Here is a 13030-nt window from a genome sequence, read left to right on the forward strand (position 1 = left end):
CGAGAGAGAGAGAGGAAGGGGCAGGGTCCTAGGGGAGGGAGTGAGGGGGGTCGGTGAAAGAGTCCTAGGGCCAGAGAGAGAGAGGGGCTTTGTGGTGACTCAGTTTGTAACTTCATTGCCAGTGTCTGTGGCACTGAGCTAGACAGCCCAGAGAGATCTGTGCTCAGCCAATCATACCTAGGGCAGCTGATGGTGCTATAATTGGTCTCAGAATCCTGGAGGAGAGAAATAAAATTAACCAGGCTTCCTGCTTCTGATCACAACCCAGTAACTCCTGCTGGGAAGTTTGCAGGTGAGAACAGGATTTGATTTGAAAAGGAAAGCATTTAAAAAAAATATATAACAATGGGGCAGTCAGCTCAGTAATCATGCCACAGATATGAAGAGCAGCAGGAGGGCACTAGAGGAGGCAAGAGTAGAGCCCATGGGTAACAGTGCAAGAAATGTAATATGTACAGACACAAAAAAGGAATGAAATTGCTTCATAACTCATGATTTGAAAGTATGAATCACTGGACAGTAGCTGACATGCAACAGAGTTCAATTTATTGAAAATGAGAAGCTTTGAAAAAGAAAGTCTTGCATTTCTATAGCGCGTTTCATGATCTCAGGATGTCCCAAAGCGCTTTACAGCCAATGAAGTAGTTTTGAAGTGCAGTCACTGTTGTAATGTAGGAAATGTGGCAGCCAATTTGCACACAGCAAGTTCCCACAAACAGCAATGTGATAATGACCAAATAATCTGTTTTTAGTGATGTTGACTGAGGGATAAATATTGGCCAGGACACCGGGGAGAACTCCCCTGCTCTTCTTCGAAATAGTGCCATGAGATCTTTTACGTCCGCCTGAGAGGGCAGATGGGGCCTCGGTTTAACGTCTCATCCTCCGAAAGAGCTCCCTCAGCACTGCACTGCACTGCAGTGTCAGCCTAGATGTTTGTGCTCAAGTCTCTGGGGTGGGACTTGAACCCACAACCTTCTGATTCAGATGTGAGAGTGCTACCCACTGAGCCACGGCTGATTAAAGAATGTTGTCCCTTTCTCGAGTGGGACTGAGATTATCATTGAGAACCTGTGTCATGGATTAGCAGACAAATTATGGTCATGTATTGTATTTTTATTAAAAGCTGTTTCATCCCATCAAACCCGTGGTATTCACTAGGAAGCACAACTGGTCCACCTTTCATTTTAGTCTTTATTAGGTTTAAGAAGAAAATTCCATGTACACAAACAAGGATGATTTTCAACAAATGCAGCCCACTACTCACCGTTAGATTATTTTAAAAACTTGATGCTCTTTGCTATTTAATAGCACTGTCTCACACACATCAGTATGTAGCACTTTATCACATCTCAGAAACATTTCAAAGTGCTTCACCTGGAATTACTTTCCAGCTGCTAAATGTGGTGATCTCATTGAAACGTATAAAATTCTTAAGAGGGCTTGACAGGGTAGATGCTGAGAGGCTGTTTACCCTGGCTGGAGAGTCTAGAACCAGGGGTCATAGTCTCAGGATAAGGGGTCGGCCATTTAGGACTGAGATGAGCAGAAATTTCTTCATTTAGAGGGTTGTGAATCTTTGGAATTCTCTACCCTAGAGGGCTGTGGATGCTCAAGTCAATGAGCATCTTCAAGACTGAGATCGATAGATTTTTGGGCACTAAGTGAATCAAGGAATTTGGGATAGGGAGGGAAAGTGGTGTTGATGTAGAAGTTCAGCTAAGACCTTATTGAGGCTCGAGCGACCGTATGGCCTACTCCTGCTCCTATTTCTTATGTTCTTAAATGTAGCAGCCATTTTGCACACAGCAAGATCCCACAAAAAGCACTGACCAGTTAAGCTGCTCTTAGTGCTGTTCATTGAAAACTCTCTACTATTCATTAAATAATGCCATGGGATCCTGAACATTTACCTGAACCATTGGAACAGGCTTTGGTTTAATGCCTCATCCCATGTACAATATCTCCGACAGTTCAGCCTCTATGTTGCAGTGGAGTTTAAGCCCAGATTATGCGCTGAAGTCCTGGAATTGGATCAAACCTACAACCTCGACACCCAGAGGTAAGATTGCTATCAACTGAGTCACGCTGACTGTCATCATAAAGCTTATCAGAGGTACACAGCCTCAATTGGGTATCTTCCTGTGAGGGTGAATGTTAAGCAATTCTGTATTCTGCCATCTATAACACAAGAGCCAGGACAATCGCATGAGGATCTTTTGGAGACATTTTGTAGTTGTGGAGGGTTCTTAGCCCTGGGGAGAGTGATGCTAGCACTGGGGGAAGGATGCTAGCCTTAGGGAGAGACAGTTTAGCAGTGGGCTGAGGGGTATTAGCCTGAGGGTGGTTTACCATATTTTACCCAGTCCAAACCCTGACAGGTCTGGGCTCTTTTTTTAAAAAAGAAATCTGTGCATAATTGCTTATGGAGCTGGTCCAAGAAATAGTAATCTGTCATAATACTGAATGATACCAAATTTAATTGCATGTGACTGGGGAGCATGAAGCAGAGACAATGACTGGGATATTGTGAAGGTTACAGGAAACATTCTTCCAGGTATGAGCTGTAATCCACTTAGAAGCACAGAATCTTCCAGAAGTTAAAATTGACATCCTGGTGAGTGTGGTGACCTAGAATTCTTGACGAGGTATTGTGGTCAAGGAGGCAGTACCTGGAACGTTTTGGAACACTGGTTTGAGATGTACCAACTGTGTCAGAAAGTAACAGAGGAATCTTTGCAGATTTGTTTTTAAACCTTGAGATTAAGGGACAGCTCTAAACTCTGTGGCAGAGCCTCGAAACATACAGTGAATAGTTTTTTGGGGGTTAAAACGTTTTCCATCAGTCAGCAAGTTGCCAAGGCTTCTTGACCCATCAGTGCAGTCTTTATGGTGAACGCTGGAGTCCCTCAGCTCTCTGGCCACAGCGAGCCAATGTGAGGGCCATTCTCATTGTCAGAAGAGGAACAGAACCTTCCCCACAGATAGTTGTAGATCCCGTCATCTCCTGGGATAATACCACCATCTCTCATAGATACTACCGAGTCCTATAAGGATGTTCCAAATGTCCTGGGGTGGTTGCCAAACCCTTTTCTACTCTCTCTTTTCCTTACCCTCAACTATCTACCCACTTTTCCTCATTCATTACTTGCTGATTTACCTCATCTCTTCTGCTGCCTTTGTCACTGTTGACCACTTCATTTTACTGCACAATATCTCCACCATGATCCATCTCTATGGCATCACTTTCTCTTGGTTCTAGTCCTATCTGTTCCAATAAAGTCACTACAGCTCCTCCTGTTCTCACATGGTAATCTGATATGCACCAGGGATCCATCCCTGGATTTCCTTCCATTTGCCATCTTCAATTTACAGGGTCAGATTCCCGTTGTACAAAGATGACACTAAATTTTCTCTCCACCAACACCACTGGCTTTGAGTCGTTGTACTCTCTGACTGCCTGTCCACCATCAGGTCCTAGAGTTTGAGTTGTAACTTCCTACAGCACAGCATTGACAAAGTTAAAGCTATCCTGTTCACCTCTCAGCCACATGCTTCCACCAATCTCCCTGTCGACCCCCATGTTGCACAACCTAGGCATTCTGTTCAAACCTGAGCTGGGGGTTCTATCTCATATCCAGTCATTTGCCAACATCTGCCTTCTTCCACCTCGTTCCTTCATTCCCTGCCTTCATCAGTCTCTAAAAACCCCATCACTTCAACCATTTCTTCTATAGACAAACCAACCAAACCCCTGGACTAGATGTCAGCCCGTAACTCACTCCTAGCTGTCAGTTATTCCATTGATAAATTCTCTGAAGCCCTGGATTAGGCTGCAGCCTGCAACAGAGTGTCAGTTATTTCTATATATAAACCAACCAAAGCCCTCAATTAGAATCTAGCCTATAACTAATTCCTGGTTATTGTTACTTTCTACATATTTTACAAGATGATTTCATGTACCAATAAAAATATTTATGTACCGAATCAAACTGTAATGGTTATGCTATGAGCTGAACAGGCTCCACTAGGAGGCTGCTGTTAGGTTGATAGTCGCAATGTTCATCTGCTTTTCTGCTGTACCGATGATTATCTGGAATCCAACCTTTACTGTGTTGCACAATCTGTCCTCAAAATGGATCCTGGAAGTATATAATGGATGCTGCTATGCAGCTGTCACCTTGGAAACACTTTCTGTATCTGTGCAAATATCACTAATGGAATAGGTATGTTGCTTTCATTAACCCATTAATACTTCCCTGTTGCCCCAGTCTTCTGACAGCGCACAGTTTAAGAATGACATAATAACAGTTCTAAAAATGTCTGGGGTTTTGAGCTTAGAATTGTCTTTCTTTAATTTTCTCTCATCTACTGAAAGCATTGGGTCATGTTGGGGTACAGACTCCACAAGGAATAGCTGCTATCTGGGACCTCATCCATGTGAAAGTCTAGATAGTGATTGTCAATAGTCTGTTTGACCAGGGAGGGACATCATAGCCAAGCTCTTACATCAGGTTTGTACATGTGTTCTGCCCTCTGTCCCTGCCTTGGCTGAGATCCGATAATTCTGCACTCTTCTTTCCTTGGGCCTCCCTGTGTCATGCTCTAACATACTCGTCCTTTCATACCTCGACCAGGCTTTTACCGGGACTGTCTCAGCTTATGTTTTTAGAAATTCCTGACTGGGCTCTCTGTCAGTGCCACTCCATAACTAAAGAGGGTGTACGTATGGGCAGGCCTGGGTGACTGTTCCTGCACCTTCCTTTGGGAGAAGAACCTGCGTCTTCAGTCATTAACAGGACATTAATGGCACCTTGAAAAATCTGCCCAAGGACAATACTTTTTTTGGTCTATCCAAGTTTCTCTGCGTCTTTTCTTTCCTGAAGGTGTTGGTTTAAAGAGCAGAGGTCGCTCAAATGGTCAATCTTAATGTCAATCTAGATAGTGAGCTTCAACAGATTATTCCACTGAACCCAATCCGGACCTCCCCTGATGTCCAGTGATCAAGAGCAGGAACTCTGGCTGATTTTCTCCTCCCTAACCCAGGGATAGTGACACCAATTGTAGCGCCCTCTACTGTTATTCCAGCGGAGCTCGGTAAACTGATGCACTTTAACACTGCCATTTGGTTCTTGCTTTCTCTAACACTCCCGTTCTTTCAATGAAACGCGAGATGAAACTCCGAGAGAAAGTACACACGGTGGAGAAAATGTTTTCTTCCAAAAGTTAAATAGGAACCATCTGACCGTAATGTTAACCAGGGGCTGGATTCTTAGATGGTTAAGAGGTCCCTCTAATCGTTTTTACACAAGGTACATGCGAAGAAGCGATTTCTACTGAAAAGGGAGGTTGAGGTACAATGTGAGAAATCTGTAGCATATCTGACATTGAGGAGTGCTTCCTGGGGCTTCTGAGAGCAAAGTGGAAACTGCTCCATCCTTCACCTCACCTCAAGGAGCACAAAATTCATAAAAATATAAATGAATGAATCATAGTTACACAGCTTGAGTTCCTTTGCATATACCTTTAATGTCAGAAATCTGTTAAGGTGAAGAACAGAAAGTCAAGCACTTATTCTAAACAATCACAAAAAAATCAGTGCTGCTACGGTGTGTGAGTGATCTCCTACTACTTGTCCATGGAGTGACTTGGGAGCATTATGAGAGGTGTTCCATCCCATTGGCTAATCGAATTACTTTGCTGTTCGCCTTGTCTGTTGCTTGCCATTAAGTAATGATCTCTGCTTCCGCAAGGCACACTACTCGATTAATGAAGAGATAGCCATCTGCACCTGCATGTTCCTGAAAATAAAGTGAATGACTGGGTTCCTTGTTTGCTGACTCCATTATCAGTGCAATAATGTGTGTTTGTGCCTTTAATATTTAACAAGTGAAGGACATTAGTGCAGGAGAATGGAACACTTCCATTTCAGGCATCCAGTGTCAGCATCAAGCACTGTTAGTTCAGTTACAGCATAGGTAAAACTCCTTCTGCACTTTCCTTCCAGTACTCCCAGGTCAAGTATAGCATGTGTTAGATGCAGAGTAAAGCTCCCTCTACTCTATCCCAACAATGTGCTTCAAGAACAAAAAAAACCTTTTACCTCACTAGTGTGGCCTCTTTCCAATTCCTATAATCATAGAAAGTTACAGCACGGAAGGAGGCCATTTGGCCCATCATGTCCGCGCTGGCCGACAAAGAGATATCCAGCCTAACCCCACTTTCCAGCTCTTGGTCCGTAGCCCTGTAGGTTAAGGCACTTCAAGTGATGAGGGTTTCTGCCTCTACCACCCTTTCAGGCAGTGAGTTCCAGACCCCCACCACCCTCTGGGTGAAGAAATTTCCCTTCAAATCCCCTCTAAACCTCCTACCAATTGTTAAACCAATGCCCCTTGGTTGTTGACCCCTCTGCTAAGGGAAATAGATCCATCCTGCCCACTCTATCTAGGCCCCTCATAATTTTTATACACCTCAATAAGGTCTCCCCTCATCCTCCTCTGTTCCAAAGAAAACAACCCCAGCCTATCCAATCTTTCCTCATAGCTAAAATTCCCCAGTCCAGGCAACATCCTGGTAAATCTCCTCTGTACCCTCCATTTCCCGCATCGTTGAGATTGCCCAGTTAATGCCAAATGAGGGGCAGCTGTTTGCTCTGAGCCCACACTCCTACTGAGAATTGGCTTGAGACTGCCCCAAACTCCGTTTACATCAGATCCTTACAGCTGGCAGAGATGAGATTTTCATCACATGATGTGTCGTTATAACATATCAGCAGTAATACTACATTGAGCTGGTGTGTAAAATACACATTTTAATGAAGAAACATTTGAGATAATAAATTCAGCTTCTGAAATCTAAATGATACTGGTTAAAATTATTTGCTTTTTCTACAGTTACTGATTGGTTATACAACTTTTTTAAACATTAGGAGTGCTAATATTACTATTAGCTGGGGTACAGTTCCACAGGCACAGTCACCTTGCCTAAGAAGCCAATTTTCTGGCATTTGTCTAGCTAGCGAGTGCTGGCGGACTATTTTAACACTGAGGGCATCACAACGAAGCCCAATCCTGTCCTCCCCAAATGTGGACACTTGGTGACGTTGCAGCAGAGATCGCTGGATAACAATCAGCAGTGAAACCCTAACCCAGGGGCACTGAGGCAGATTGTAACAACCCTCCTTCTGGCCTGCCTGAGATGAGAGAACTCGGCAAGATTTGGGGTGGGGGTGGGGCGGATCAAACCCAAGATCTTCCCTTTTCCAAAAGGCTAAGTTCTACAGTAATCAGTCTTCCAACTAACAGCTGGTCCAGTGGGGAGAGCTGCAATGTAGCGGGCCTTCCTGGTTGAAAGTCAACTTTTCTCAAGTGAACCAGCTGCCAAGACGTGAACCAACACAAAGCCCAGCGATAACCCTGAAAACCGAGTTCTAGTTAAAGACATGCCGATCTGGATTCAACACCTCGCAAGTCTTCAGACATCTCATCCTCAGAGCGGCCCAGAGGATGAAAATTCCTCCACTGCAGATTGTTTATTCAGCATGTCTCACCTCACAGCTTTGAGCCCTGAGGAGCAACCGCAAAAGAGAATATTATTAATAGAGATAAAGTGGCCTCTCAGGTGTTCTGTGTAAGAAGCGACAGGGCAGGAATGATTGACAAGCAGGATGTGTGATTCACAGGAAATCTGTTGCTCCTGGCCAGGGGCAGCACACAAAGGATTTGCGGATTCATGTTTTATTAACCAGAAGATTGAATATTCTAAACATGAGGCAAAACAGTAGCACTCGACCAGATTTCTGCCTTTGTGATCTCCGCTCAAAACGCAGACAGGGCCCAATAACGATAAACTAGCCTAAAGCCTTTCACGGGAATGGAATATAATCAAAAGCTTGCATATTTGTCCAGTGAATTATTTCTACCTTTACAGAACCTGCAGGTTACAAAAGTACAAAAAGAAAATACTGCAGATGCTGGAAATCTGAAATAAAAACAGAAAATGCTGGAGACACTCAGCAGGTCAGGCAGCATCTGTGAGGAGAGAAACAGAGTTAACGTTTCAGGTCGATGACCTTTCGTCAGAACTGGAAAAAAGCAGGAAATGGAACAGATTTTTAAGCAAGTTTAGGGGCTGGGAAATGGGGGAGGGGATGAAAGAACAAAAGGGAAGGTCTGTGATAGGATAGAAGGCAGGAGAGGTTAAGAGACATTAAGAGATATTCAAGGCAAAAGGAGATGGTAATGGGACAAGTTAAGAAACAAAGGATGGCTCTAGATGAAGTGTGAGTTGTGCTGGCAGAATGAAAGACAGCTGCCAAGTACTTGTTTGGTGCCACCTGTTACTCTTTAAGAACTATGGAGACCTTCTGGTTTATTTGATGTATGCGGATTTGGCGGTACCTGCTGAAACAGGACCAGGCTGCATTTGTCTTACACCCTGCCTCTGCAGCAGTGCTGTAATCTACCATACAAAAGCAAAATGCTGCGGATACTGGAAATCTGAAATAAAAACAGAACATGCTGGAAATACTCAGCAGGTCAGGCAGCATCTGTGGAGAGAGAAACAGAGTTAATGTTTCAGGTCGATGACCCTTCGTCAGAACTGGAAAAAGCTGGAGATGGAACAGGTTTTTAAGCCAGTGTAGGGGCAGGGAAAGGGGGGGGGGAGAGGAAAGAACAAAAGGGAATGTCTGTGATAGGATGGAAGGCAGGAGAGTTTAAAAGACAATTCAGATTTCCAGCATCTGCAGTATTTTGTTTCTGTGCTGTAATCTAAATGCATTGCCGCTCTGTGCTGACCTTCTGCATAATATCATGGAAGACTCCTAGCCAGGAGCCGAAAGCCGTACATACAACAAATCACACAGTTGCATTAAATCCACAGTTGTGGCCCCTGAACGGTGACCCCCACCACCCCCAATCTTGCACATGAGGTTCTTTTGGGCAGTTGAAAATGAAACAAATTCGTAGCTCCAGAAAGCACCACAATGCAAAGAATTCTGCAGTGTGAAAGCCATTTGCTACATGTTTTGTTCAATGTGATTCTGGTGTGGTTTATATCTCACTCCCAGCTGTTCATGTGCCTCTGAGTCAGATGGTCATGGGTTCAAGTCCCACTCCAGGGGCTTGAGCACATACAACTAGGCTGACACTCCAGTGCAGGGCTGAGGGACAGCTGCACTGTTGAAGGTGCCCTCTTTCGGATGAGACGTTAAACCGAGGCCGCGTCTGCTCTCTCAGGTGGACGTAAAAGATCCCGCGGCACTATTTGAAGAAGAGCAGGGGAGTTATCCTCGGTGTCCTGGCCAATAGTTATCCCTCAACCAACATCACTAAAACAGATTATCTGGTCATTATCACATTGCTATTTGTGGGACCTTACTGTGCGCAAATTGGCTGCCGCGTTTCCTACATTACAACAGTGACTCCACTTCAAAAAGTACTTCGTTGGCTGTAAAGCGCTTTTAAGATGTCCGGTGGTCGTGAAAAGCGCTATATAAATGCAAGTCTTTCTTTCTTTCTCTCAATAAATGACTTGTTTTGAACTATGTCCAGCACTATCGGAATTTAATAAGGGGATCAGACCATGCTTAAGGGTTGGCCTGTGAGGCCGTGGGTTCCCCATAAATCACCATCCAGTATTATAGGTCAGCAGCAGCTTATAGAATCATAGAAATTATAGCAAAGAAGGTGGCCATTTACCACACCACACTGGGACCAGTACCAGCTCTTCAGCGGCATCTGTCTAATCTTATCCAATTTCCCTGCCCTATCCCCATATCCTTTCATAGTCTTCTTAATCAAATACTTATTCAATCCCCTTTTAAATTATTTTACAATAGCCACTTGTGATAAAGTAACCCCGGCTACGTGGAAATAATTTATTAAATCCAATTAGAGACCAAATTTTAAAGAAGGAGAAGTCGCGTTAGGTCGCAGATCAGCCATGATCTCATTGAATGGCGGAACAGGCTCAAGGGGCTACATGGCCTTCTCCTGTTCCTACGTTTCACCAAAACCAACGCTGAGTTTTGCTGAACTGCAGAGGTTAATCATAGAAGGGCAGGAGATTTTCTTTCTTGACTATTTTTTGTGTGAAGGTATGGAGACGACTGTGTTCCCTCGAGTCAGATAGATAGACAAACTAAGAGGCAGGGGAGTAAGGAGGCAGTATAAGCATAGACAGAGAGAAAGAGTGAGACGAATAGTGCTGGATAGAGGCTGAGGTATTAGTGCAAAAATAATGAAGGGAAACATATTTTATATACTAGCAAAACTTGTGGCATCATTTACCATAAGTCAGAGGATATGCTGCTTTGAAGAGGCATTATATCATATAACACACAATGTGTTATTGTGCTGCTAACATTCAGCTGCATTTAACTTGGTGTGTCCCTTTACTGCCACAAGGTGTAATTACCGTATCTTCATGGGTCAATTAGACTCGCCTACTTTTTTTAAGTGTGCCTGAGAAATTTGCATATGTGACAGTGTGACACCTGAATTGCGATGGCCAGATCTTAAAACTTTTATATTAGATAGATAAATGAGATGTTAACTTCAGTGTACATACACTGAGAGGATAGATACAAAATATTTGACAGGCACTGAGACTGTTTACTCCCAAACTGAGTTTGGGACCGAATCATATGATTGGGGTAAAGTAGAGGGCGCTTTACTCTGCATCTAACCGTGCTACAATGATCTTGGAGTGCTGGATACACTGCTTGGATCCTGTGCTAACTTCATGTCTGATTCCCCATTGTGCACGGATGCAGGACGATTACTGGTTAATAATTCAGACAGATCTAAGGCATCTGCGACTTCAAACCAAAGCCCAATTCTGCAGGATAGCACAAAGAGAAACACACTGCACTGAGCAATCTGTAGAAACATGCCCCTGCTTCATATCTGGTAAGCTTGTAGGCTCCCGTCTTTTATTTTGCAATGAATTGCACACATTTCTGCAAGATCTTCTACAAAGCCCAATCTGTGAAGAATATAAGGTTTGCTGTTAAGATTGATTGGTCTAAAACCATGCTGAACAAAACAGAGACAAAGGGGGCAAGTTAGAGGACAGATTAAACAGCGATCAGGGGAGAGAACAGAGAGGAAAAAACGAGAGAGGAAAACAGACAGATAGATCAACGAGAGAGAGAGACAAATAAAGAAAACAGGAAGAGAAAGATACAGAGGGAGAAAGAGAGGGAGACAGAAAAAAAAGAAAATAATTCATAGATTGTTAATGTTAATCCATGCTGAGTGTCGATTACATCTTCCATCTCATGATGCAGAATAAATCTATTACATCATTTTTAATTACAGTGTTTGAATAGTTAATATGATTCTTTTGTTTGAATAGCTTGATGGTGCAGATTGGCCAGGTTTTATTAAGGAGAGAGTGGGAGAAAGAGTGATATTGTAGCTGTGTGTGTGACATGAAGTTACTGCGGGGGGGGGGGGGGGGGGTTAGCCTCTTAGGGGCTGATGGATTATGTTTATACAATCTCAAAACTCTTAATCTGAGAGACGTTTTAATCAGTTTTGGTGAGAAGATCCAACGTTGATTACCCGATAACCATGAACCTGGGATCTGCTCTCCAACTCTGTTGCTGTAAACTTTTTAATAATATTATTATTTTGGGGTAATTTTAAGACAGCCTAGTGAATATATCAAATGCCACACTTCTCTTCAGAAAAGAGATTTCTCGAAATATCTTCCTTGTTGTGTTTGTACGGAATCATGGATGAAGTTCCCAGATGGTTCAGTTGGTACATATACCAGCCGATGGGGAACTTTATTCAGGAAGACTGTGAAGCAAAGAACTTGCATTTATATACAACAGCAACGTGTATTTATATAGCACCTTTAACATAGTAAAATGTCCCAAGGTGCTTCACAGGAGCAAACAAAATTTGACACCGAGCCACATAAAGAGATATTAGGACAGGTTTTAAGGAAAGGAGGAGAGGCGGAGAGGTTTAGGGAGGGAGTTCCAGAGCTTAGGGCCCAGGCAGCTGAAGGCACGGACCCCAATGGTGGAGCGATGAAAATCGGGTATGAGCAAGAGGCCAGTGTGGTAAACCACTGTAGTTCACTGTGTTCACTGTTGTTGTTGTTGTTGTTGTCGTTCACTCTTGTTTCACTGTTGTGCCTGACTATGCCTCAGCTGACTCCGCCCCTGGGCTACCGAGTATAAGAGCGGCCGCATGGCAGCTCCTGGCATTCGGTCGTCCACTAGAGGCATAGTCCTGATCTGTCTGACGTGCAATTCAGTAGTTAATAAAAGCCTGTCGTTCTGAACTCTGCTCAGCCTTTTATTAGAATTGATAGCGCATCAGCCAGAATTGGAGGAGTGCAGAGATCTCAGAGGGTTGCAGGGCTGGTGGATGTTACAGAGATAGGGAGGGGTGAGGCCATGGAGGGATTTGAAAACATCCTAGAGGTGTCCCAAACCACTTTACAATTAATGCATTAAAGCAGTCACTGTTGTTATGTAGGCAAATGTAGCAAGGTCCGATAAAATGCAAATGAGATGATTGACCAGCTAGTTTGTTTTTGGTTGTGTTGGTTGAGGGAATAATATTAGCCAGGACACCAGGAGAACTCCCCACTCTTCTTCAGTTGGTGCATTGGGATCTTTTACGTCCACTTGAACAGGCAGGCCTCAGTTTATCATCTCATCCAAAAGACGGCAGTTCCGACATTGCAGCACTGTTTCAGTGCCTTACTGTAAATGTGGGTTTAGATTATGTGCTCATGAGTGGGGCTTGAACCTAAGACCTTCTAACTCAGAAAGTACCTGATTCAATCCCTGGTCTGTGTTGAGTTAGCTGATCTCACCAAAGGTGCTAGTAAGGGCCATACATTGGCATCATTACCCATGGAAAAAAAACAAATCGGCCAAGATGCCTCCTCCTGATTGATCACTATTCAGTGATCCTTGTTGGAAAGTGCACATATGTGGACACTGGGTGAGGATAGGGTCAGTCTTGTCTGTGATGCCCCCATAATGAATTGCATGCCAACA

At 43.7% G+C, this 13030-nt stretch overlaps 1 long non-coding RNA gene across 2 annotated transcripts in view; it reads right to left on the reverse strand.

Annotated features, from left to right (window-relative positions):
• Positions 1 to 5504: 5504 nt before the first annotated feature.
• LOC147100003 (uncharacterized) overlaps positions 5505 to 13030 on the reverse strand; it is a 37277-nt gene continuing 29751 nt past the window's right edge. For both annotated transcript variants that reach the window (XR_015073815.1, XR_015073814.1), the window contains exon 5: positions 5505 to 7565. This is a non-coding gene — a long non-coding RNA (uncharacterized LOC147100003). The remainder of the gene's footprint in view (positions 7566 to 13030) is intronic.

This window comes from Somniosus microcephalus, chromosome 27, assembly GCF_052327205.1.
Source record: "Somniosus microcephalus isolate GS21.2 chromosome 27, FLI_Smic_1.0, whole genome shotgun sequence".
Lineage (NCBI taxonomy): Eukaryota > Metazoa > Chordata > Chondrichthyes > Squaliformes > Somniosidae > Somniosus > Somniosus microcephalus.